This window comes from Symphalangus syndactylus, chromosome 11, assembly GCF_028878055.3.
Source record: "Symphalangus syndactylus isolate Jambi chromosome 11, NHGRI_mSymSyn1-v2.1_pri, whole genome shotgun sequence".
NCBI classification, from domain to species: domain Eukaryota; kingdom Metazoa; phylum Chordata; class Mammalia; order Primates; family Hylobatidae; genus Symphalangus; species Symphalangus syndactylus.
The window spans coordinates 6357616-6381370 of record NC_072433.2 but is presented as its reverse complement, the minus strand read 5'-3'; positions in this window follow the sequence as shown (position 1 = coordinate 6381370).

Genomic DNA, 23755 nt, shown 5'->3' with positions numbered 1-23755 from the left:
TGTTTCTGATCTGAGCATTCAGCTAACAGAGTTAAACCATACTTTTGATTGAGCAGTTTTGAAACAGTCTGTCTGTAGAAAATGCAACTGGACATTCGTAACGCTAATTGGGTAATAGTGGAAAAAAGAATATGTTCAAATATAAACTACACAGAAGCTTTGTATGAAACTTTTTTCTGTTCTGTGCATTCAACTAACAGAGTTGAACCTTACTTTTGATTGAGCCGTTCTGAAACACTCTTTCTGTAGAAACTGCAATTGGACATTCTGAGCGCTAGGAGGCCTTTATTGGGAAAAAGAATGTCTACAAATAAAAACTACACAGAAGAATTGTGTGAAACTTCTTTCTGTTCTGTTTGTTCAACTAAAAGAGTTGAACCTTAGTTTTGATTGAGCCGTTCTGAAACACTCTTTCTGTAGAAAATGCAAGTGGAGATTCGGAGCGCTAAGAGGGTAATAGTGGAAAAAGGAATGTCTCCAAATATAAACTACACAGAATCATTCTGTGAAACTTCTTTCTGATCTGTGCATTCAGCTAACATAGTTAAACCATACTTTTGATTGAGCAGATCTGAACACTCTTTCTGTAGAAAATGCAACTGGACATTTGGAGCGCTAAGAGAGTACTAGTGGAAAAAGGAATATATTCAAATATAAACTACACAGAAGCATTCTGTGAAACTTCTTTCTGATCTGAGCATTCAGCTAACAGAGTTAAACCATACTTTTGATTGAGCAGTTTCGAAACACTCTGTCTGTAGAAAATGCAACTGGACATTCGTAGCGCTAAGTGGGTAATAGTGGAAAAAAGAATATGTTCAAATATAAACTACACAGAAGCATTGTATGAAACTTCTTTCTGTTCTGTGCATTCAACTAACAGAGTTGAACCTTACTTTTGATTGAGCCTTTCTGAAACACTCTTTCTGTAGAAACTGCAATTGGACATTCTGAGCGCTAAGAGGCCTCTATTGGGAAAAATAATATCTTCAAATAAAAACTACACAGAAGCATTGTGTGAAACTTATTTCTGATATGTTCATTAAGCTAACAGAGTTAAACCATACTTTTGATTGCGCAGTTCTGAACACTCTTTCTGTAGAAAATGCAAGTGGACATTCGGAGCGCTAAGAGGGTAATAGTGGAAAAAGGAATATATTCAAATATAAACTACACAGTAGCATTCTGTGAAAATTCTTTCTGTTCTGTGCATTCAACTAACAGAGTTGAACCTTACTTTTGATTGAGCCGTTCTGAAACACTCTTTCTGTAGAAACTGCAATTGGACATGCTAAGCGCTAAGAGGCCTACATTGGGAAAAAGAATATCTTCAAATAAAAACTACACAGATGCATTCTGTGAAACTTATTTCTGATCTGTAAATTCAGTTAACAGAGATAAAGCATATTTTTGATTGAGCAGTTATGAAACACTCTTTTTGTAGAAAATGCAAGTGGAGATTCGGAGCGCTAAGAGGGTAATAGTGGAAAAAGGAATGTCTTCAAATATAAACTACACAGAATCATTCGGTGAAACTTCTTTCTGATCTGTGCATTCAGCTAACAGAGTTAAACCATACTTTTGATTGAGCAGATCTGAACACTCTTTCTGTAGAAAATGCAACTGGACATTTGGAGCGCTAAGAGCGTAGTAGTGGAAAAAGGAATATATTCAAATATAAACTACACAGAAGCATTCTGTGAAACTTCTTTCTGATCTGAGCATTCAGCTAACAGAGTTAAACCATACTTTTCATTGAGCAGTTTTGAAACACTCTGTCTGTAGAAAATGCAACTGGACATTCGTAGCGCAAAGTGGGTAATAGTGGAAAAAAGAATATGTTCAAATATAAACTACACAGAAGCATTGTATGAAACTTCTTTCTGTTCTGTGCATTCAACTAACAGAGTTGAACCTTACTTTTGATTGAGCCTTTCTGAAACACTCTTTCTGTAGAAACTGCAATTGCATATTCTGAGCGCTAAGAGGCCTCTATTGGGAAAAATAATATCTTCAAATAAAAACTACACAGAAGCATTGTGTGAAACTTATTTCTGATATGTTCATTAAGCTAACAGAGTTAAACCATACTTTTGATTGCGCAGTTCTGAACACTCTTTCTGTAGAAAATGCAAGTGGACATTCGGAGCGCTAAGAGGGTAATAGTGGAAAAAGTAATATATTCAAATATAAACTACACAGTAGCATTCTGTGAAAATTCTTTCTGTTCTGTGCATTCAACTAACAGAGTTGAACCTTACTTTTGATTGAGCCGTTCTGAAACACTCTTTCTGTAGAAACTGCAATTGGACATGCTAAGCGCTAAGAGGCCTACATTGGGAAAAAGAATATCTTCAAATAAAAACTACACAGATGCATTCTGTGAAACTTATTTCTGATCTGTAAATTCAGTTAACAGAGATAAAACATATTTTTGATTGAGCAGTTATGAAACACCCTTTTTGTAGAAAATGCAAGTGGAGATTCGGAGCGCTAACAGGGTAATAGTGGAAAAAGGAATGTCTTCAAATATAAACAACACAGAATCATTCGGTGAAACTTCTTTCTGATCTGTGCATTCAGCTAACAGAGTTAAACCATACTTTTGATTGAGCAGATCTGAACATTCTTTCTGTAGAAAATGCAACTGGACATTTGGAGCGCTAAGAGCGTAGTAGTGGAAAAAGGAATATATTCAAATATAAACTACACAGAAGCATTCTGTGAAACTTCTTTCTGATCTGAGCATTCAGCTAACAGAGTTAAACCATACTTTTGATTGAGCAGTTTTGAAACAGTCTGTCTGTAGAAAATGCAACTGGACATTCGTAGCGCTAAGTGGGTAACAGTGGAAAAAAGAATATGTTCAAATATAAACTACACAGAAGCATTGTATGAAACTTCTTTCTGTTCTGTGCATTCAACTAACAGAGTTGAACCTTACTTTTGATTGAGCCGTTCTGAAACACTCTTTCTGTAGAAACTGCAATTGGACATTCTGAGCGCTAAGAGGCCTATATTGGGAAAAAGAATGTCTACAAATAAAAACTACACAGAAGAATTGTGTGAAACTTCTTTCTGTTCTGTTTGTTCAACTAAAAGAGTTGAACCTTAGTTTTGATTGAGCCGTTCTGAAACACTCTTTCTGTAGAAAATGCAAGTGGAGATTCGGAGCACTAAGAAGGTAATAGTGGAAAAAGGAATGTCTCCAAATATAAACTACACGGAATCATTCTGTGAAACATCTTTCTGATCTGTGCATTCAGCTAACAGAGTTAAACCATACTTTTGATTGAGCAGATCTGAACACTCTTTCTGTAGAAAATGCAACTGGACATTTGGAGCGCTAAGAGAGTACTAGTGGAAAAAGGAATATATTCAAATATAAACTACACAGAAGCATTCTGTGAAACTTCTTTCTGATCTGAGCATTCAGCTACCAGAGTTAAACCATACTTTTGATTGAGCAGTTTTGAAACACTCTGTCTGTAGAAAATGCAACTGGACATTCGTAGCGCTAAGTGGGTAATAGTGGAAAAAAGAATATGTTCAAATATAAACTACACAGAATCATTGTATGAAACTTCTTTCTGTTCTGTGCATTCAACTAACAGAGTTGAACCTTACTTTTGGTTGAGCCGTTCTGAAACACTCTTTCTGTAGAAACTGCAATTGGACATTCTGAGCGCTAGGAGGCCTATATTGGAAAAAAGAATGTCTACAAATAAAATCTACACAGAAGAATTGTGTGAAACTACTTTCTGTTCTGTTTGTTCAACTAAAAGTGTTGAACCTTAGTTTTGATTGAGCCGTTCTGAAACACTCTTTCTGTAGAAAATGCAAGTGGAGATTCGGAGCGCTAAGAGGGTAATAGTGGAAAAAGGAATGTCTCCAAATATAAACTACACAGAGTTATTGTGTGAAACTTCTTTCTGATCTGTGCATTCAGCTAACAGAGTTAAACCATACTTTTGATTGAGCAGATCTGAACACTCTTTCTGTAGAAAATGCAACTGGACATTTGGAGCGATAAGAGAGTACTAGTGGAAAAAGGAATATATTCAAATATAAACTACACAGAAGCATTCTGTGAAACTTCTTTCTGATCTGAGCATTCAGCTAACAGAGTTAAACCATACTTTTGATTGAGCAGTTTTGAAACACTCTGTCTGTAGAAAATGCAACTGGACATTCGTAGCGCTAAGTGGGTAATAGTGGAAAAAAGAATATGTTCAAATATAAACTACACAGAAGCATTGTATGAAACTTCTTTCTGTTCTGTGCATTCAACTAACAGAGTTGAAGCTTACTTTTGATTGAGCCTTTCTGAAACACTCTTTCTGTAGAAACTGCAATTGGACATTCTGAGCGCTAGGAGGCCTATATTGGGAAAAAGAATGTCTACCAATAAAAACTACACAGAAGAATTGTGTGAAAGTACTTTCTGTTCTGTTTGTTCAACTAAAAGAGTTGAACCTTTGTTTTGATTGAGCCGTTCTGAAACAATCTTTCTGTAGAAAATGCAAGTGGAGATTCGGAGCGCTAAGAGGGTAATAGTGGAAAAAGGAATGTCTCCAAATATAAACTACACAGAATTATTGTGTGAAACTTCTTTCTGATCTGTGCATTCAGCTAACAGAGTTAAACCATACTTTTGATTGAGCAGATCTGAACACTCTTTCTGTAGAAAATGCAACTGGACATTTGGAGCGCTAAGAGCGTAGTAGTGGAAAAAGGAATATATTCAAATATAAACTACACAGAAGCATTCTGTGAAACTTCTTTCTGATCTGAGCATTCAGCTAACAGAGTTAAACCATACTTTTGATTGAGCAGTTTTGAAACACTCTGTCTGTAGAAAATGCAACTGGACATTCGTAGCGCTAAGTGGGTAATAGTGGAAAAAAGAATATGTTCAAATATAAACTACACAGAAGCATTGTATGAAACTTCTTTCTGTTCTGTGCATTCAACTAACAGAGTTGAACCTTACTTTTGATTGAGCCTTTCTGAAACACTCTTTCTGTAGAAACTGCAATTGGACATTCTGAGCGCTAGGAGGCCTATATTGGGAAAACGAATGTCTACAAATAAAAACTACACAGAAGAATTGTGTGAAACTTCTTTCTATTCTGTTTGTTCAACTAAAAGAGTTGAACCTTAGTTTTGATTGAGCCGTTCTGAAACACTCTTTCTGTAGAAAATGCAAGTGGAGATTCGGAGCGCTAAGAGGGTAATAGTGGAAAAAGGAATGTCTCCAAATATAAACTACACGGAATCATTCTGTGAAACTTCTTTCTGATCTGTGCATTCAGCTAACAGAGTTAAACTATACTTTTGATTGAGCAGATCTGAACACTCTTTCTGTAGAAAATGCAACTGGACATTTGGAGCGCTAAGAGAATAGTAGTGGAAAAAGGAATATATTCAAATATAAACTACACAGAAGCATTGTGTGAAACTTCTTTCTGATCTGAGCATTCAGCTAACAGAGTTAAACCATACTTTTAATTGAGCAGTTTTGAAACACTCTGTCTGTAGAAAATGCAACTGGACATTCGTAGCGCTAAGTTTGAAATAGTGGAAAAAAGAATATGTTCAAATATAAACTACACAGAAGCATTGTATGAAACTTCTTTCTGTTCTGTGCATTCAACTAACAGAGTTGAACCTTACTTTTGATTGAGCCTTTCTGAAACACTCTTTCTGTAGAAACTGCAATTGGACATTCTGAGCGCTAAGAGGCCTCTATTGGGAAAAATAATATCTTCAAATAAAAACTACACAGAAGCATTGTGTGAAACTTATTTCTGATATGTTCATTAAGCTAACAGAGTTAAACCATACTTTTGATTGCGCAGTTCTGAACACTCTTTCTGTAGAAAATGCAAGTGGACATTCGGAGCGCTAAGAGGGTAATAGTGGAAAAAGGAATATATTCAAATATAAACTACACAGTAGCATTCTGTGAAAATTCTTCCTGTTCTGTGCATTCAACTAACAGAGTTGAACCTTACTTTTGATTGAGCCGTTCTGAAACACTCTTTCTGTAGAAACTGCAATTGGACATGCTAAGCGCTAAGTGGCCTACATTGGGAAAAAGAATATCTTCAAATAAAAACTACACAGATGCATTCTGTGAAACTTATTTCTGATCTGTAAATTCAGTTAACAGAGATAAAGCATATTTTTGATTGAGCAGTTATGAAACACTCTTTTTGTAGAAAATGCAAGTGGAGATTCGGAGCGCTAAGAGGGTAATAGTGGAAAAAGGAATGTCTTCAAATATAAACTACACAGAATCATTCGGTGAAACTTCTTTCTGATCTGTGCATTCAGCTAACAGAGTTAAAACATACTTTTGATTGAGCAGATCTGAACACTCTTTCTGTAGAAAATGCAACTGGACATTTGGAGCGCTAAGAGCGTAGTAGTGGAAAAAGGAATATATTCAAATATAAACTACACAGAAGCATTCTGTGAAACTTCTTTCTGATCTGAGCATTCAGCTAACAGAGTTAAACCATACTTTTGATTGAGCAGTTTTCAAACACTCTGTCTGTAGAAAATGCAACTGGACATTCGTAGCGCTAAGTGGGTAAAAGTGGAAAAAAGAATATGTTCAAATATAAACTACATAGAAGCATTGTATGAAACTTCTTTCTGTTCTGTGCATTCAACTAACAGAGTTGAACCTTACTTTTGATTGAGCCGTTCTGAAACACTCTTTCTGCAGAAACTGCAATTGGACATTCTGAGCGCTAAGAGGCCTATATTGGGAAAAAGAATGTCTACAAATAAAAACTACACAGAAGAATTGTGTGAAACTTCTTTCTGTTCTGTTTGTTCAAATAAAAGGGTTGAACCTTTGTTTTGATTGAGCCGTTCTGAAACACTCTTTCTGTAGAAAATGCAATGGAGATTCGGAGGGCTAAGAGGGTAATAGTGGAAAAAGGAATGTCTCCAAATATAAACTACACAGAATCATTCTGTGAAATTTCTTTCTGATCTGTGCATTCAGCTAACAGAGTTAAACCATACTTTTGATTGAGCAGATCTGAACACTCTTTCTGTAGAAAATGCAAATGGATATTTGGAGCGCTAAGAGAGTACTAGTGGAAAAAGGAATATATTCAAATATAAACTACACAGAATCATTCTGTGAAACTTCTTTCTGATCTGAGCATTCAGCTAACAGAGATAAACCATACTTTTCACTGAGCAGTTTTGAAACACTCTGTCTGTAGAAAATGCAACTGGACATTCGTAGCGATAAGTGGGTAATAGTGGAAAAAAGAATATGTTCAAATATAAACTACACAGAAGCATTGTATGAAACTTCTTTCTGTTCTGTGCATTCAACTAACAGAGTTGAACCTTACATTTGATTGAGCCGTTCTGAAACACTCTTTCTGTAGAAACTGCAATTGGACATTCTGAGTGCTAAGAGGCCTCTATTGGGAAAAATAATATCTTCAGATAAAAACTACACAGAAGCATTGTGTGAAACTTACTTCTGATATGTTCATTAAGATAACAGAGTTAAACCATACATTGGATTGCGCAGTTCTGAACACTCTTTCTGTAGAAAATGCAAGTGGACATTCGGAGCGCCAAGAGGGTAATAGTGGAAAAAGGAATATATTCAAATATAAACTACACAGTAGCATTCTGTGAAAATTCTTTCTGTTCTGTGCATTCAACTAACAGAATTGAACCTTACTTTTGATTGAGCCGTTCTGAAACACTCTTTCTGTAGAAACTGCAATTGGACATGCTAAGCGCTAAGAGGCCTACATTGGGAAAAAGAATATCTTCAAATAAAAACTACACAGATGCATTCTGTGAAACTTATTTCTGATCTGTAAATTCAGTTAACAGAGATAAAACATATTTTTGATTGAGCAGTTATGAAACAATCTTTTTGTAGTAAATGCAAGTGGAGATTCGGAGCGCTAAGAGGGTAATAGTGGAAAAAGGAATGTCTTCAAATATAAACTACACAGAATCATTCGGTGAAACTTCTTTCTGATCTGTGCATTCAGCTAACAGAGTTAAAACATACTTTTGATTGAGCAGATCTGAACACTCTTTCTGTAGAAAATGCAACTGGACATTTGGAGCGCTAAGAGCGTAGTAGTGCAAAAAGGAATATATTCAAATATAAACTACACAGAAGCATTCTGTGAAACTTCTTTCTGATCTGAGCATTCAGCTAACAGAGTTGAACCATACTTTTGATTGAGAAATTTTGAAACACTCTGTCTGTAGAAAATGCAACTGGACATTCGTAGCGCTGAGTGGGTAATAGTGGAAAAAAGAATATGTTCAAATATAAACTACACAGAAGCATTGTATGAAACTTCTTTCTGTTCTGTGCATTCAACTAACAGAGTTGAACCTTACTTTTGATTGAGCCGTTCTGAAACACTCTTTCTGTAGAAACTGCAATTGGACATTCTGAGCGCTAAGAGGCCTATATTGGGAAAAAGAATGTCTACAAATAAAAACTACACAGAAGAATTGTGTGAAACTTCTTTCTGTTCTGTTTGTTCAACTAAAAGAGTTGAACCTTAGTTTTGATTGAGCCGTTCTGAAACACTCTTTCTGTAGAAAATGCAAGTGGAGATTCGGAGCGCTAAGAGGGTAATAGTGGAAAAAGGAATGTCTCCAAATATAAACTACACAGAATCATTCTGTGAAACTTCTTTCTGATCTGTGCATTCAGCTAACTGAGTTAAACCATACTTTTGATTGAGCCGATCTGAACACTCTTTCTGTAGAAAATGCAACTGGACATTTGGAGCGCTAAGAGAGTACTAGTGGAAAAAGGAATATATTCAAATATAAACTACACAGAAGCATTCTGTGAAACTTCTTTCTGATCTGAGCATTCAGCTAACAGAGTTAAACCATACTTTTGATTGAGCAGTTTTGAAACACTCTGACTGTAGAAAATGCAACTGGACATTCGTAGCGCTAAGTGGGTAATAGTGGAAAAAAGAATATGTTCAAATATAAACTACACAGAAGCATTGTATGAAACTTCTTTCTGTTCTGTGCATTCAACTAACAGAGTTGAACCTTACTTTTGATTGAGCCTTTCTGAAACACTCTTTCTGTAGAAACTGCAATTGGACATTCTGAGTGCTAGGAGGCCTCTATTGGGAAAAAGAATGTCTACAAATAAAAACTACACAGAAGCATTGTGTGAAACTTATTTCTGATATGTTCATTAAGCTAACAGAGTTAAACCATACATTGGATTGCGCAGTTCTGAACACTCTTTCTGTAGAAAATGCAAGTGGACATTCGGAGCGCTAAGAGGGTAATAGTGGAAAAAGGAATATATTCAAATATAAACTACACAGTAGCATTCTGTGAAAATTCTTTCTGTTCTGTGCATTCAACTAACAGAATTGAACCTTACTTTTGATTGAGCCGTTCTGAAACACTCTTTCTGTAGAAACTGCAATTGGACATGCTAAGCGCTAAGAGGCCTACATTGGGAAAAAGAATATCTTCACATAAAAACTACACAGATGCATTCTGTGAAACTTATTTCTGATCTGTAAATTCAGTTAACAGAGATAAAACATATTTTTGATTGAGCAGTTATGAAACACTCTTTTTGTAGAAAATGCAAGTTGAGATTCGGAGCGCTAAGAGGTTAATAGTGGAAAAAGGAATGTCTTCAAATATAAACTACACAGAATCATTCGGTGAAACTTCTTTCTGATCTGTGCATTCAGCTAACAGAGTTAAAACACACTTTTGATTGAGCAGATCTGAACTCTCTTTCTGTAGAAAATGCAACTGGACATTTGGAGCGCTAAGAGCGTAGTAGTGGAAAAAGGAATATATTCAAATATAAACTACACAGAAGCATTCTGTGAAACTTCTTTCTGATCTGAGCATTCAGCTAACAGAGTTAAACCATACTTTTGATTGAGAAATTTTGAAACACTCTGTCTGTAGAAAATGCAACTGGACATTCATAGCGCTAAGTGGGTAATAGTGGAAAAAAGAATATGTTCAAATATAAACTACACAGAAGCATTGTATGAAACTTCTTCCTGTTCTGTGCATTCAACTAACAGAGTTGAACCTTACTTTTGATTGAGCCGTTCTGAAACACTCTTTCTGTAGAAACTGCAATTGGACATGCTAAGCGCTAAGAGGCCTACATTGGGAAAAAGAATATCTTCAAATAAAAACTACACAGATGCATTCTGTGAAACTTATTTCTGATCTGTAAATTCAGTTAACAGAGATAAAACATATTTTTGATTGAGCAGTTATGAAACAATCTTTTTGTAGTAAATGCAAGTGGAGATTCGGAGCGCTAAGAGGGTAATAGTGGAAAAAGGAATGTCTTCAAATATAAACTACAGAGAATCATTCGGTGAAACTTCTTTCTGATCTGTGCATTCAGCTAACAGAGTTAAAACATACTTTTGATTGAGCAGATCTGAACACTCTTTCTGTAGAAAATGCAACTGGACATTTGGAGCGCTAAGAGCGTAGTAGTGCAAAAAGGAATATATTCAAATATAAACTACACAGAAGCATTCTGTGAAACTTCTTTCTGATCTGAGCATTCAGCTAACAGAGTTAAACCATACTTTTGATTGAGAAATTTTGAAACACTCTGTCTGTAGAAAATGCAACTGGACATTCGTAGCGCTAAGTGGGTAATAGTGGAAAAAAGAATATGTTCAAATATAAACTACACAGAAGCATTGTATGAAACTTCTTTCTGTTCTGTGCATTCAACTAACAGAGTTGAACCTTACTTTTGATTGAGCCGTTCTGAAACACTCTTTCTGTAGAAACTGCAATTGGACATTCTGAGCGCTAAGAGGCCTATATTGGGAAAAAGAATGTCTACAAATAAAAACTACACAGAAGAATTGTGTGAAACTTCTTTCTGTTCTGTTTGTTCAACTAAAAGAGTTGAACCTTAGTTTTGATTGAGCCGTTCTGAAACACTCTTTCTGTAGAAAATGCAAGTGGAGATTCGGAGCGCTAAGAGGGTAATAGTGGAAAAAGGAATGTCTCCAAATATAAACTACACAGAATCATTCTGTGAAACTTCTTTCTGATCTGTGCATTCAGCTAACTGAGTTAAACCATACTTTTGATTGAGCCGATCTGAACACTCTTTCTGTAGAAAATGCAACTGGACATTTGGAGCGCTAAGAGAGTACTAGTGGAAAAAGGAATATATTCAAATATAAACTACACAGAAGCATTCTGTGAAACTTCTTTCTGATCTGAGCATTCAGCTAACAGAGTTAAACCATACTTTTGATTGAGCAGTTTTGAAACACTCTGTCTGTAGAAAATGCAACTGGACATTCGTAGCGCTAAGTGGGTAATAGTGGAAAAAAGAATATGTTCAAATATAAACTACACAGAAGCATTGTATGAAACTTCTTTCTGTTCTGTGCATTCAACTAACAGAGTTGAACCTTACTTTTGATTGAGCCTTTCTGAAACACTCTTTCTGTAGAATCTGCAATTGGACATTCTGAGTGCTAGGAGGCCTCTATTGGGAAAAAGAATGTCTACAAATAAAAACTACACAGAAGCATTGTGTGAAACTTATTTCTGATATGTTCATTAAGCTAACAGAGTTAAACCATACATTGGATTGCGCAGTTCTGAACACTCTTTCTGTAGAAAATGCAAGTGGACATTCGGAGCGCTAAGAGGGTAATAGTGGAAAAAGGAATATATTCAAATATAAACTACACAGTAGCATTCTGTGAAAATTCTTTCTGTTCTGTGCATTCAACTAACAGAATTGAACCTTACTTTTGATTGAGCCGTTCTGAAACACTCTTTCTGTAGAAACTGCAATTGGACATGCTAAGCGCTAAGAGGCCTACATTGGGAAAAAGAATATCTTCACATAAAAACTACACAGATGCATTCTGTGAAACTTATTTCTGATCTGTAAATTCAGTTAACAGAGATAAAACATATTTTTGATTGAGCAGTTATGAAACACTCTTTTGTAGAAAATGCAAGTTGAGATTCGGAGCGCTAAGAGGTTAATAGTGGAAAAAGGAATGTCTTCAAATATAAACTACACAGAATCATTCGGTGAAACTTCTTTCTGATCTGTGCATTCAGCTAACAGAGTTAAAACACACTTTTGATTGAGCAGATCTGAACTCTCTTTCTGTAGAAAATGCAACTGGACATTTGGAGCGCTAAGAGCGTAGTAGTGGAAAAAGGAATATATTCAAATATAAACTACACAGAAGCATTCTGTGAAACTTCTTTCTGATCTGAGCATTCAGCTAACAGAGTTAAACCATACTTTTGATTGAGAAATTTTGAAACACTCTGTCTGTAGAAAATGCAACTGGACATTCGTAGCGCTAAGTGGGTAATAGTGGAAAAAAGAATATGTTCAAATATAAACTACACAGAAGCATTGTATGAAACTTCTTCCTGTTCTGTGCATTCAACTAACAGAGTTGAACCTTACTTTTGATTGAGCCGTTGTGAAACACTCTTTCTGTAGAAACTGCAATTGGACATTCTGAGCGCTAAGAGGCCTATATTGGGAAAAAGAATGTCTACAAATAAAAACTACACAGAAGAATTGTGTGAAACTTCTTTCTGTTCTGTTTGTTCAACTAAAAGAGTTGAACCTTAGTTTTGATTGAGACGTTCTGAAACACTCTTTCTGTAGAAACTGCAATTGGACATTCTGATCGCTAGGAGGCCTATATTGGGAAAAAGAATGTCTACAAATAAAAACTACACAGAAGAATTGTGTGAAACTTCTTTCTGTTCTGTTTGTTCAACTAAAAGAGTTGAACCTTAGTTTTGATTGAGCCGTTCTGAAACACTCCTTCTGTAGAAAATGCAAGTGGAGATTCGGAGCGCTAAGAGGGTAATAGTGGAAAAAGGAATGTCTCCAAATATAAACTACACGGAATCATTCTGTGAAACTTCTTTCTGATCTGTTCATTCAGCTAACAGAGTTAAACTATACTTTTGATTGAGCAGATCTGAACACTCTTTCTGTAGAAAATGCAAATGGATATTTGGAGCGCTAAGAGAGTACTAGTGGAAAAAGGAATATATTCAAATATAAACTACACAGAATCATTCTGTGAAACTTCTTTCTGATCTGAGCATTCAGCTAACAGAGATAAACCATACCTTTCACTGAGCAGTTTTGAAACACTCTGTCTGTAGAAAATGCAACTGGACATTCGTAGCGATAAGTGGGTAATAGTGGAAAAAAGAATATGTTCAAATATAAACTACACAGAAGCATTGTATGAAACTTCTTTCTGTTCTGTGCATTCAACTAACAGAGTTGAACCTTACTTTTGATTGAGCCGTTCTGAAACACTCTTTCTGTAGAAACTGCAATTGGACATTCTGAGCGCTAAGAGGCCTCTATTGGGAAAAATAATATCTTCAGATAAAAACTACACAGAAGCATTGTGTGAAACTTACTTCTGATATGTTCATTAAGATAACAGAGTTAAACCATACATTGGATTGCGCAGTTCTGAACACTCTTTCTGTAGAAAATGCAAGTGGACATTCGGAGCGCTAAGAGGGTAATAGTGGAAAAAGGAATATATTCAAATATAAACTACACAGTAGCATTCTGTGAAAATTCTTTCTGTTCTGTGCATTCAACTAACAGAATTGAACCTTACTTTTGATTGAGCCGTTCTGAAACACTCTTTCTGTAGAAACTGCAATTGGACATGCTAAGCGCTAAGAGGCCTACATTGGGAAAAAGAATATCTTCAAATAAAAACTACACAGATGCATTCTGTGAAACTTATTTCTGATCTGTAAATTCAGTTAACAGAGATAAAACATATTTTTGATTGAGCAGTTATGAAACAATCTTTTTGTAGTAAATGCAAGTGGAGATTCTGAGCGCTAAGTGGGTAATAGTGGAAAAAGGAATGTCTTCAAATATAAACTACACAGAATCATTCGGTGAAACTTCTTTCTGATCTGTGCATTCAGCTAACAGAGTTAAAACATACCTTTGATTGAGCAGATCTGAACACTCTTTCTGTAGAAAATGCAACTGGACATTTGGAGCGCTAAGAGCGTAGTAGTGGAAAAAGGAATATATTCAAATATAAACTACACAGAAGCATTCTGTGAAACTTCTTTCTGATCTGAGCATTCAGCTAACAGAGTTAAACCATACTTTTGATTGAGAAATTTTGAAACACTCTGTCTGTAGAAAATGCAACTGGACATTCGTAGCGCTAAGTGGGTAATAGTGGAAAAAAGAATATGTTCAAATATAAACTACACAGAAGCATTGTATGAAACTTCTTCCTGTTCTGTGCATTCAACTAACAGAGTTGAACCTTACTTTTGATTGAGCCGTTGTGAAACACTCTTTCTGTAGAAACTGCAATTGGACATTCTGAGCGCTAAGAGGCCTATATTGGGAAAAAGAATGTCTACAAATAAAAACTACACAGAAGAATTGTGTGAAACTTCTTTCTGTTCTGTTTGTTCAACTAAAAGAGTTGAACCTTAGTTTTGATTGAGCCGTTCTGAAACACTCTTTCTATAGAAAATGCAAGTGGAGATTCGGAGCGCTAAGAGGGTAATAGTGGAAAAAGGAATGTCTCCAAATATAAACTTCACAGAATCATTCGGTGAAACTTCTTTCTGATCTGTGCATTCAGCTAACAGAGTTGAACCATACTTTTGATTGAGCAGATCTGAACACTCTTTCTGTAGAAAATGCAACTGGACATTTGGAGCGCTAAGAGCGTAGTAGTGGAAAAAGGAATATATTCAAATATAAACTACACAGAAGCATTCTGTGAAACTTTTTTCTGATCTGAGCATTCAGCTAACAGAGTTAAACCATACTTTTGATTGAGCAGTTTTGAAACACTCTGTCTGTAGAAAATGCAACTGGACATTCCTAGCGCTAAGTGGGTAATAGTGGAAAAAAGAATATGTTCAAATATAAACTACACAGAAGCATTGTATGAAACTACTTTCTGTTCTGTGCATTCAACTAACAGAGTTGAACCTTACTTTTGATTGAGCCGTTCTGAAACACTCTTTCTGTAGAAACTGCAATTGGACATTCTGAGCGCTAAGAGGCCTATATTGGGAAAAAGAATATCTTCAAATAAAAACTACACAGAAGCATTGTGTGAAACTTATTTCTGATATGTTCATTAAGGTAACAGAGTTAAACCATACTTTTGATTGCGCAGTTCTGAACACTCTTTCTGTAGAAAATGCAAGTGGACATTCGGAGCGCTAAGAGGGTAATAGTGGATAAAGGAATATATTCAAATATAAACTACACAGTAGCATTCTGTGAAAATTCTTTCTGTTCTGTGCATTCAACTAACAGAGTTGAACCTTACTTTTGATTGAGCCGTTCTGAAACACTCTTTCTGTAGAAACTGCAATTGGACATGCTAAGCGCTAAGAGGCCTACATTTTGAAAAAGAATATCTTCAAATAAAAACTACACAGATGCATTCTGTGAAACTTATTTCTGATCTGTAAATTCCGTTAACAGAGATAAAACATATTTTTGATTGAGCAGTTATGAAACACTCTTTTGTAGAAAATGCAAGTGGAGATTTGGAGCGCTAAGAGGGTAATAGTGGAAAAAGGAATGTCTTCAAATATAAACTACACAGAATCATTCGGTGAAACTTCTTTCTGATCTGTGCATTCAGCTAACAGAGTTAAACCATACTTTTGATTGAGCAGATCTGAACACTCTTTCTGTAGAAAATGAAACTGGACATTTGGAGCGCTAAGAGCGTGGTAGTGGAAAAAGGAATATATTCAAATATAAACTACACAGAAGCATTCTGTGAAACTTCTTTCTGATCTGAGCATTCAGCTACCAGAGTTAAACCATACATTTGATTGAGCAGTTTTGAAACACTCTGTCTGTAGAAAATGCAACTGGACATTCGTAGCGCTAAGTGGGTAATAGTGGAAAAAAGAATATGTTCAAATATAAACTACACAGAAGCATTGTATGAAACTTCTTTCTGTTCTGTGCATTCAACTAACAGAGTTGAACCTTACTTTTGATTGAGCCGTTCTGAAACACTCTTTCTGTAGAAACTGCAATTGGACATTCTGAGCGCTAAGAGGCCTATATTGGGAAAAAGAATGTCTACAAATAAAAACTACACAGAAGAATTGTGTGAAACTTTTTTCTGTTCTGTTTGTTCAACTAAAAGAGTTGAACCTTAGTTTTGATTGAGCCGTTCTGAAACACTCTTTCTGTAGAAAATGCAAGTGGAGATTCGGAACGCTAAGAGGGTAATAGTGGAAAAAGGAATGTCTCCAAATATAAACTACACAGAATCATTCGGTGAAACTTCTTTCTGATCTGTGCATTCAGCTAACAGAGTTAAACCATACTTTTGATTGAGCAGATCTGAACTCTCTTTCTGTAGAAAATGCAACTGGACATTTGGAGCGCAAAGAGAGTAGTAGTGGAAAAAGGAATATATTCAAATATAAACTACACAGAAGCATTCTGTGAAACTTCTTTCTGATCTGAGCATTCAGCTAACAGAGTTAAACCATACTTTTGATTGAGCAGTTTTGAAACACTCTGTCTGTAGAAAATGCAACTGGACATTCGTAGCGCTAAGTGGGTAATAGTGGAAAAAAGAATATGTTCAAATATAAACTACACAGAAGCATTGTATGAAACTTCTTTCTGTTCTGTGCATTCAACTAACAGAGTTGAACCTTACTTTTGATTGAGCCTTTCTGAAACACTCTCTCTGTAGAAACTGCAATTGGACATTCTGAGCGCTAAGAGGCCTATATTGGGAAAAATAATATCTTCAAATAAAAACTACACAGAAGCATTGTGTGAAACTTATTTCTGATATGTTCATTAAGCTAACAGAGTTAAACCATACTTTTGATTGCGCAGTTCTGAACACTCTTTCTGTAGAAAATGCAAGTGTACATTCGGAGCGCTAAGAGGGTAATAGTGGAAAAAGGAATATATTCAAATATAAACTACACAGTAGCATTCTGTGAAAATACTTTCTGTTCTGTGCATTCAACTAACAGAGTTGAACCTTACTTTTGATTGAGCCGTTCTGAAACACTCTTTCTGTAGAAACTGCAATTGGACATGCTAAGCGCTAAGAGGCCTACATTTTGAAAAAGAATATCTTCAAATAAAAACTACACAGATGCATTCTGTGAAACTTATTTCTGATCTGTAAATTCAGTTAACAGAGATAAAACATATTTTTGATTGAGCAGTTATGAAACACTCTTTTGTAGAAAATGCAAGTGGAGATTTGGAGCGCTAAGAGGGTAAGAGTGGAAAAAGGAATGTCTTCAAATATAAACTACACAGAATCATTCGGTGAAACTTCTTTCTGATCTGTGCATTCAGCTAACAGAGTTAAACCATACTTTTGATTGAGCAGATCTGAACACTCTTTCTGTAGAAAATGCAACTGGACATTTGGAGCGCTAAGAGCGTAGTAGTGGAAAAAGGAATATATTCAAATATAAACTACACAGAAGCATTCTGTGAAACTTCTTTCTGATCTGAGCATTCAGCTAACAGAGTTAAACCATACTTTTGATTGAGCAGTTTTGAAACACTCTGTCTGTAGAAAATGCAACTGGACATTCGTAGCGCTAAGTGGGTAATAGTGGAAAAAAGAATATGTTCAAATATAAACTACACAGAAGCATTGTATGAAACTCCTTTCTGTTCTGTGCATTCAACTAACAGAGTTGAACCTTACTTTTGATTGAGCCTTTCTGAAACACTCTTTCTGTAGAAACTGCAATTGGACATTCTGAGCGCTAAGAGGCCTCTATTGGGAAAAAGAATGTCTACAAATAAAAACTACCCAGAAGAATTGTGTGAAACTTCTTTCTGTTCTGTTTGTTCAACTAAAAGAGTTGAACCTTAGTTTTGATTGAGCCGTTCTGAAACACTCTTTCTGTAGAAAATGCAAGTGGAGATTCGGAGCGCTAAGAGGGTAATAGTGGAAAAAGGAATGTCTCCAAATATAAACTACACAGAATCATTCGGTGAAACTTCTCTCTGATCTGTGCATTCAGCTAACAGAGTTAAACCATACTTTTGATTGAGCAGATCTGAACTCTCTTTCTGTAGAAAATGCAACTGGACATTTGGAGCGCTAAGAGAGTAGTATTGGAAAAAGGAATATATTCAAATATAAACTACACAGAAGCATTCTGTGAAACTTCTTTCTGATCTGAGAATTCAGCTAACAGAGTTAAACCATACTTTTGATTGAGCAGTTTTGAAACACTCTGTCTGTAGAAAATGCAACTGGACATTCGTAGCGCTAAGTGGGTAATAGTGGAAAAAAGAATATATTCAAATATAAACTACACAGAAGCATTGTATGAAACTTCTTTCTGTTCTGTGCATTCAACTAACAGAGTTGAACCTTACTTTTGATTGAGCCTTTCTGAAACACTCTTTCTGTAGAAACTGCAATTGGACATTCTGAGCGCTAAGAGGCCTATATTGGGAAAAATAATATCTTCAAATAAAAACTACACAGAAGCATTGTGTGAAACTTATTTCTGATATGTTCATTAAGGTAACAGAGTTAAACCATACTTTTGATTGCGCAGTTCTGAACACTCTTTCTGTAGAAAATGCAAGTGGACATTCGGAGCGCTAAGAGGGTAATAGTGGATAAAGGAATATATTCAAATATAAACTACACAGTAGCATTCTGTGAAAATTCTTTCTGTTCTGTGCATTCAACTAACAGAGTTGAACCTTACTTTTGATTGAGCCGTTCTGAAACACTCTTTCTGTAGAAACTGCAATTGGACATGCTAAGCGCTAAGAGGCCTACATTTTGAAAAAGAATATCTTCAAATAAAAACTACACAGATGCTTTCTGTGAAACTTATTTCTGATCTGTAAATTCAGTTAACAGAGATAAAACATATTTTTGATTGAGCAGTTATGAAACACTCTTTTGTAGAAAATGCAAGTGGAGATTTGGAGCGCTAAGAGGGTAATAGTGGAAAAAGGAATGTCTTCAAATATAAACTACACAGAATCATTCGGTGAAACTTCTTTCTGATCTGTGCATTCAGCTAACAGAGTTAAACCATACTTTTGATTGAGCAGATCTGAACACTCTTTCTGTAGAAAATGCAACTGGACATTTGGAGCGCTAAGAGCGTGGTAGTGGAAAAAGGAATATATTCAAATATAAACTACACAGAAGCATTCTGTGAAACTTCTTTCTGATCTGAGCATTCAGCTAACAGAGTTAAACCATACTTTTGATTGAGCAGTTTTGAAACACTCTGTCTGTAGAAAATGCAACTGGACATTCGTAGCGCTAAGTGGGTAATAGTGGAAAAAAGAATATGTTCAAATATAAACTACACAGAAGCATTGTATGAAACTTCTTTCTGTTCTGTGCATTCAACTAACAGAGTTGAACCTTACTTTTGATTGAGCCGTTCTGAAACACTCTTTCTGTAGAAACTGCAATTGGACATTCTGAGCGCTAAGAGGCCTATATTGGGAAAAATAATATCTTCAAATAAAAACTACACAGAAGCATTGTGTGAAACTTATTTCTGATATGTTCATTAAGCTAACAGAGTTAAACCATACTTTTGATTGCGCAGTTCTGAACACTCTTTCTGTAGAAAATGCAAGTGGACATTCGGAGCGCTAAGAGGGTAATAGTGGAAAAAGGAATATATTCAAATATAAACTACACAGTAGCATTCTGTGAAAATTCTTTCTGTTCTGTGCATTCAACTAACAGAGTTGAACCTTACTTTTGATTGAGCCGTTCTGAAACACTCTTTCTGTAGAAACTGCAATTGGACATGCTAAGCGCTAAGAGGCCTACATTTTGAAAAAGAATATCTTCAAATAAAAACTACACAGATGCATTCTGTGAAACTTATTTCTGATCTGTAAATTCAGTTAACAGAGATAAAACATATTTTTGATTGAGCAGTTATGAAACACTCTTTTGTAGAAAATGCAAGTGGAGATTTGGAGCGCTAAGAGGGTAAGAGTGGAAAAAGGAATGTCTTCAAATATAAACTACACAGAATCATTCGGTGAAACTTCTTTCTGATCTGTGCATTCAGCTAACAGAGTTAAACCATACTTTTGATTGAGCAGATCTGAACACTCTTTCTGTAGAAAATGCAACTGGACATTTGGAGCGCTAAGAGCGTAGTAGTGGAAAAAGGAATATATTCAAATATAAACTACACAGAAGCATTCTGTGAAACTTCTTTCTGATCTGAGCATTCAGCTAACAGAGTTAAACCATACTTTTGATTGAGCAGTTTTGAAACACTCTGTCTGTAGAAAATGCAACTGGACATTCGTAGCGCTAAGTGGGTAATAGTGGACAAAAGAATATGTTCAAATATAAACTACACAGAAGCATTGTATGAAACTTCTTTCTGTTCTGTGCATTCAACTAACAGAGTTGAACCTTACTTTTGATTGAGCCGTTCTGAAACACTCTTTCTGTAGAAACTGCAATTGGACATTCTGAGCGCTAAGAGGCCTATATTGGGAAAAAGAATGTCTACAAATAAAAACTACACAGAAGAATTGTGTGAAACTTCTTTCTGTTCTGTTTGTTCAACTAAAAGAGTTGAACCTTAGTTTTGATTGAGCCGTTCTGAAACACTCTTTCTGTAGAAAATGCAAGTGGAGATTCGGAGCGCTAAGAGGGTAATAGTGGAAAAAGGAATGTCTCCAAATATAAACTACACAGAATCATTCGGTGAAACTTCTTTCTGATCTGTGCATTCAGCTAACAGAGTTAAACCATACTTTTGATTGAGCAGATCTGAACTCTCTTTCTGTAGAAAATGCAACTGGACATTTGGAGCGCTAAGAGGGTAGTAGTGGAAAAAGGAATATATTCAAATATAAACTACACAGAAGCATTCTGTGAAACTTCTTTCTGATCTGAGCATTCAGCTAACAGAGTTAAACCATACTTTTGATTGAGCAGTATTGAAACACTCTGTCTGTAGAAAATGCAACTGGACATTCGTAGCGCTAAGTGGGTAATAGTGGAAAAAAGAATATGTTCAAATATAAACTACACAGAAGCATTGTATGAAACTTCTTTCTGTTCTGTGCATTCAACTAACAGAGTTGAACCTTACTTTTGATTGAGCCTTTCTGAAACACTCTTTCTGTAGAAACTGCAATTGGACATTCTGAGCGCTAAGAGGCCTATATTGGGAAAAATAATATCTTCAAATAAAAACTACACAGAAGCATTGTGTGAAACTTATTTCTGATATGTTCATTAAGCTAACAGAGTTAAACCATACTTTTGATTGCGCAGTTCTGAACACTCTTTCTGTAGAAAATGCAAGTGGACATTCGGAGCGCTAAGAGGGTCATAGTGGAAAAAGGAATATATTCAAATATAAACTACACAGTAGCATTCTGTGAAAATTCTTTCTGTTCTGTGCATTCAACTAACAGAGTTGAACCTTACTTTTGATTGAGCCATTCTGAAACACTCTTTCTGTAGAAACTGCAATTGGACATGCTAAGCGCTAAGAGGCCTACATTTTGAAAAAGAATATCTTCAAATAAAAACTACACAGATGCATTCTGTGAAACTTATTTCTGATCTGTAAATTCAGTTAACAGAGATAAAACATATTTTTGATTGAGCAGTTATGAAACACTCTTTTGTAGAAAATGCAAGTGGAGATTTGGAGCGCTAAGAGGGTAAGAGTGGAAAAAGGAATGTCTTCAAATATAAACTACACAGAATCATTCGGTGAAACTTCTTTCTGATCTGTGCATTCAGCTAACAGAGTTAAACCATACTTTTGATTGAGCAGATCTGAACACTCTTTCTGTAGAAAATGCAACTGGACATTTGGAGCGCTAAGAGCGTAGTAGTGGAAAAAGGAATATATTCAAATATAAACTACACAGAAGCATTCTGTGAAACTTCTTTCTGATCTGAGCATTCAGCTAACAGAGTTAAACCATACTTTTGATTGAGCAGTTTTGAAACACTCTGTCTGTAGAAAATGCAACTGGACATTCGTAGCGCTAAGTGGGTAATAGTGGACAAAAGAATATGTTCAAATATAAACTACACAGAAGCATTGTATGAAACTTCTTTCTGTTCTGTGCATTCAACTAACAGAGTTGAACCTTACTTTTGATTGAGCCGTTCTGAAACACTCTTTCTGTAGAAACTGCAATTGGACATTCTGAGCGCTAAGAGGCCTATATTGGGAAAAAGAATGTCTACAAATAAAAACTACACAGAAGAATTTTGTGAAACTTCTTTCTGTTCTGTTTGTTCAACTAAAAGAGTTGAACCTTAGTTTTGATTGAGCCGTTCTGAAACACTCTTTCTGTAGAAAATGCAAGTGGAGATTCGGAGCGCTAAGAGGGTAATAGTGGAAAAAGGAATGTCTCCAAATATAAACTACACAGAATCATTCGGTGAAACTTCTTTCTGATCTGTGCATTCAGCTAACAGAGTTAAACCATACTTTTGATTGAGCAGATCTGAACTCTCTTTCTGTAGAAAATGCAACTGGACATTTGGAGCGCTAAGAGAGTAGTAGTGGAAAAAGGAATATATTCAAATATAAACTACACAGAAGCATTCTGTGAAACTTCTTTCTGATCTGAGCATTCAGCTAACAGAGTTAAACCATACTTTTGATTGAGCAGTATTGAAACACTCTGTCTGTAGAAAATGCAACTGGACATTCGTAGCGCTAAGTGGGTAATAGTGGAAAAAAGAATATGTTCAAATATAAACTACACAGAAGCATTGTATGAAACTTCTTTCTGTTCTGTGCATTCAACTAACAGAGTTGAACCTTACTTTTGATTGAGCCTTTCTGAAACACTCTTTCTGTAGAAACTGCAATTGGACATTCTGAGCGCTAAGAGGCCTATATTGGGAAAAATAATATCTTCAAATAAAAACTACACAGAAGCATTGTGTGAAACTTATTTCTGATATGTTCATTAAGCTAACAGAGTTAAACCATACTTTTGATTGCGCAGTTCTGAACACTCTTTCTGTAGAAAATGCAAGTGGACATTCGGAGCGCTAAGAGGGTAATAGTGGAAAAAGGAATATATTCAAATATAAACTACACAGTAGCATTCTGTGAAAATTCTTTCTGTTCTGTGCATTCAACTAACAGAGTTGAACCTTACTTTTGATTGAGCCGTTCTGAAACACTCTTTCTGTAGAAACTGCAATTGGACATGCTAAGCGCTAAGAGGCCTACATTTTGAAAAAGAATATCTTCAAATAAAAACTACACAGATGCATTCTGTGAAACTTATTTCTGATCTGTAAATTCAGTTAACAGAGATAAAACATATTTTTGATTGAGCAGTTATGAAACACTCTTTTGTAGAAAATGCAAGTGGAGATTTGGAGCGCTAAGAGGGTAAGAGTGGAAAAAGGAATGTCTTCAAATATAAACTACACAGAATCATTCGGTGAAACTTTTTTCTGATCTGTGCATTCAGCTAACAGAGTTAAACCATACTTTTGATTGAGCAGATCTGAACACTCTTTCTGTAGAAAATGCAACTGGACATTTGGAGCGCTAAGAGCGTAGTAGTGGAAAAAGGAATATATTCAAATATAAACTACACAGAAGCATTCTGTGAAACTTCTTTCTGATCTGAGCATTCAGCTAACAGAGTTAA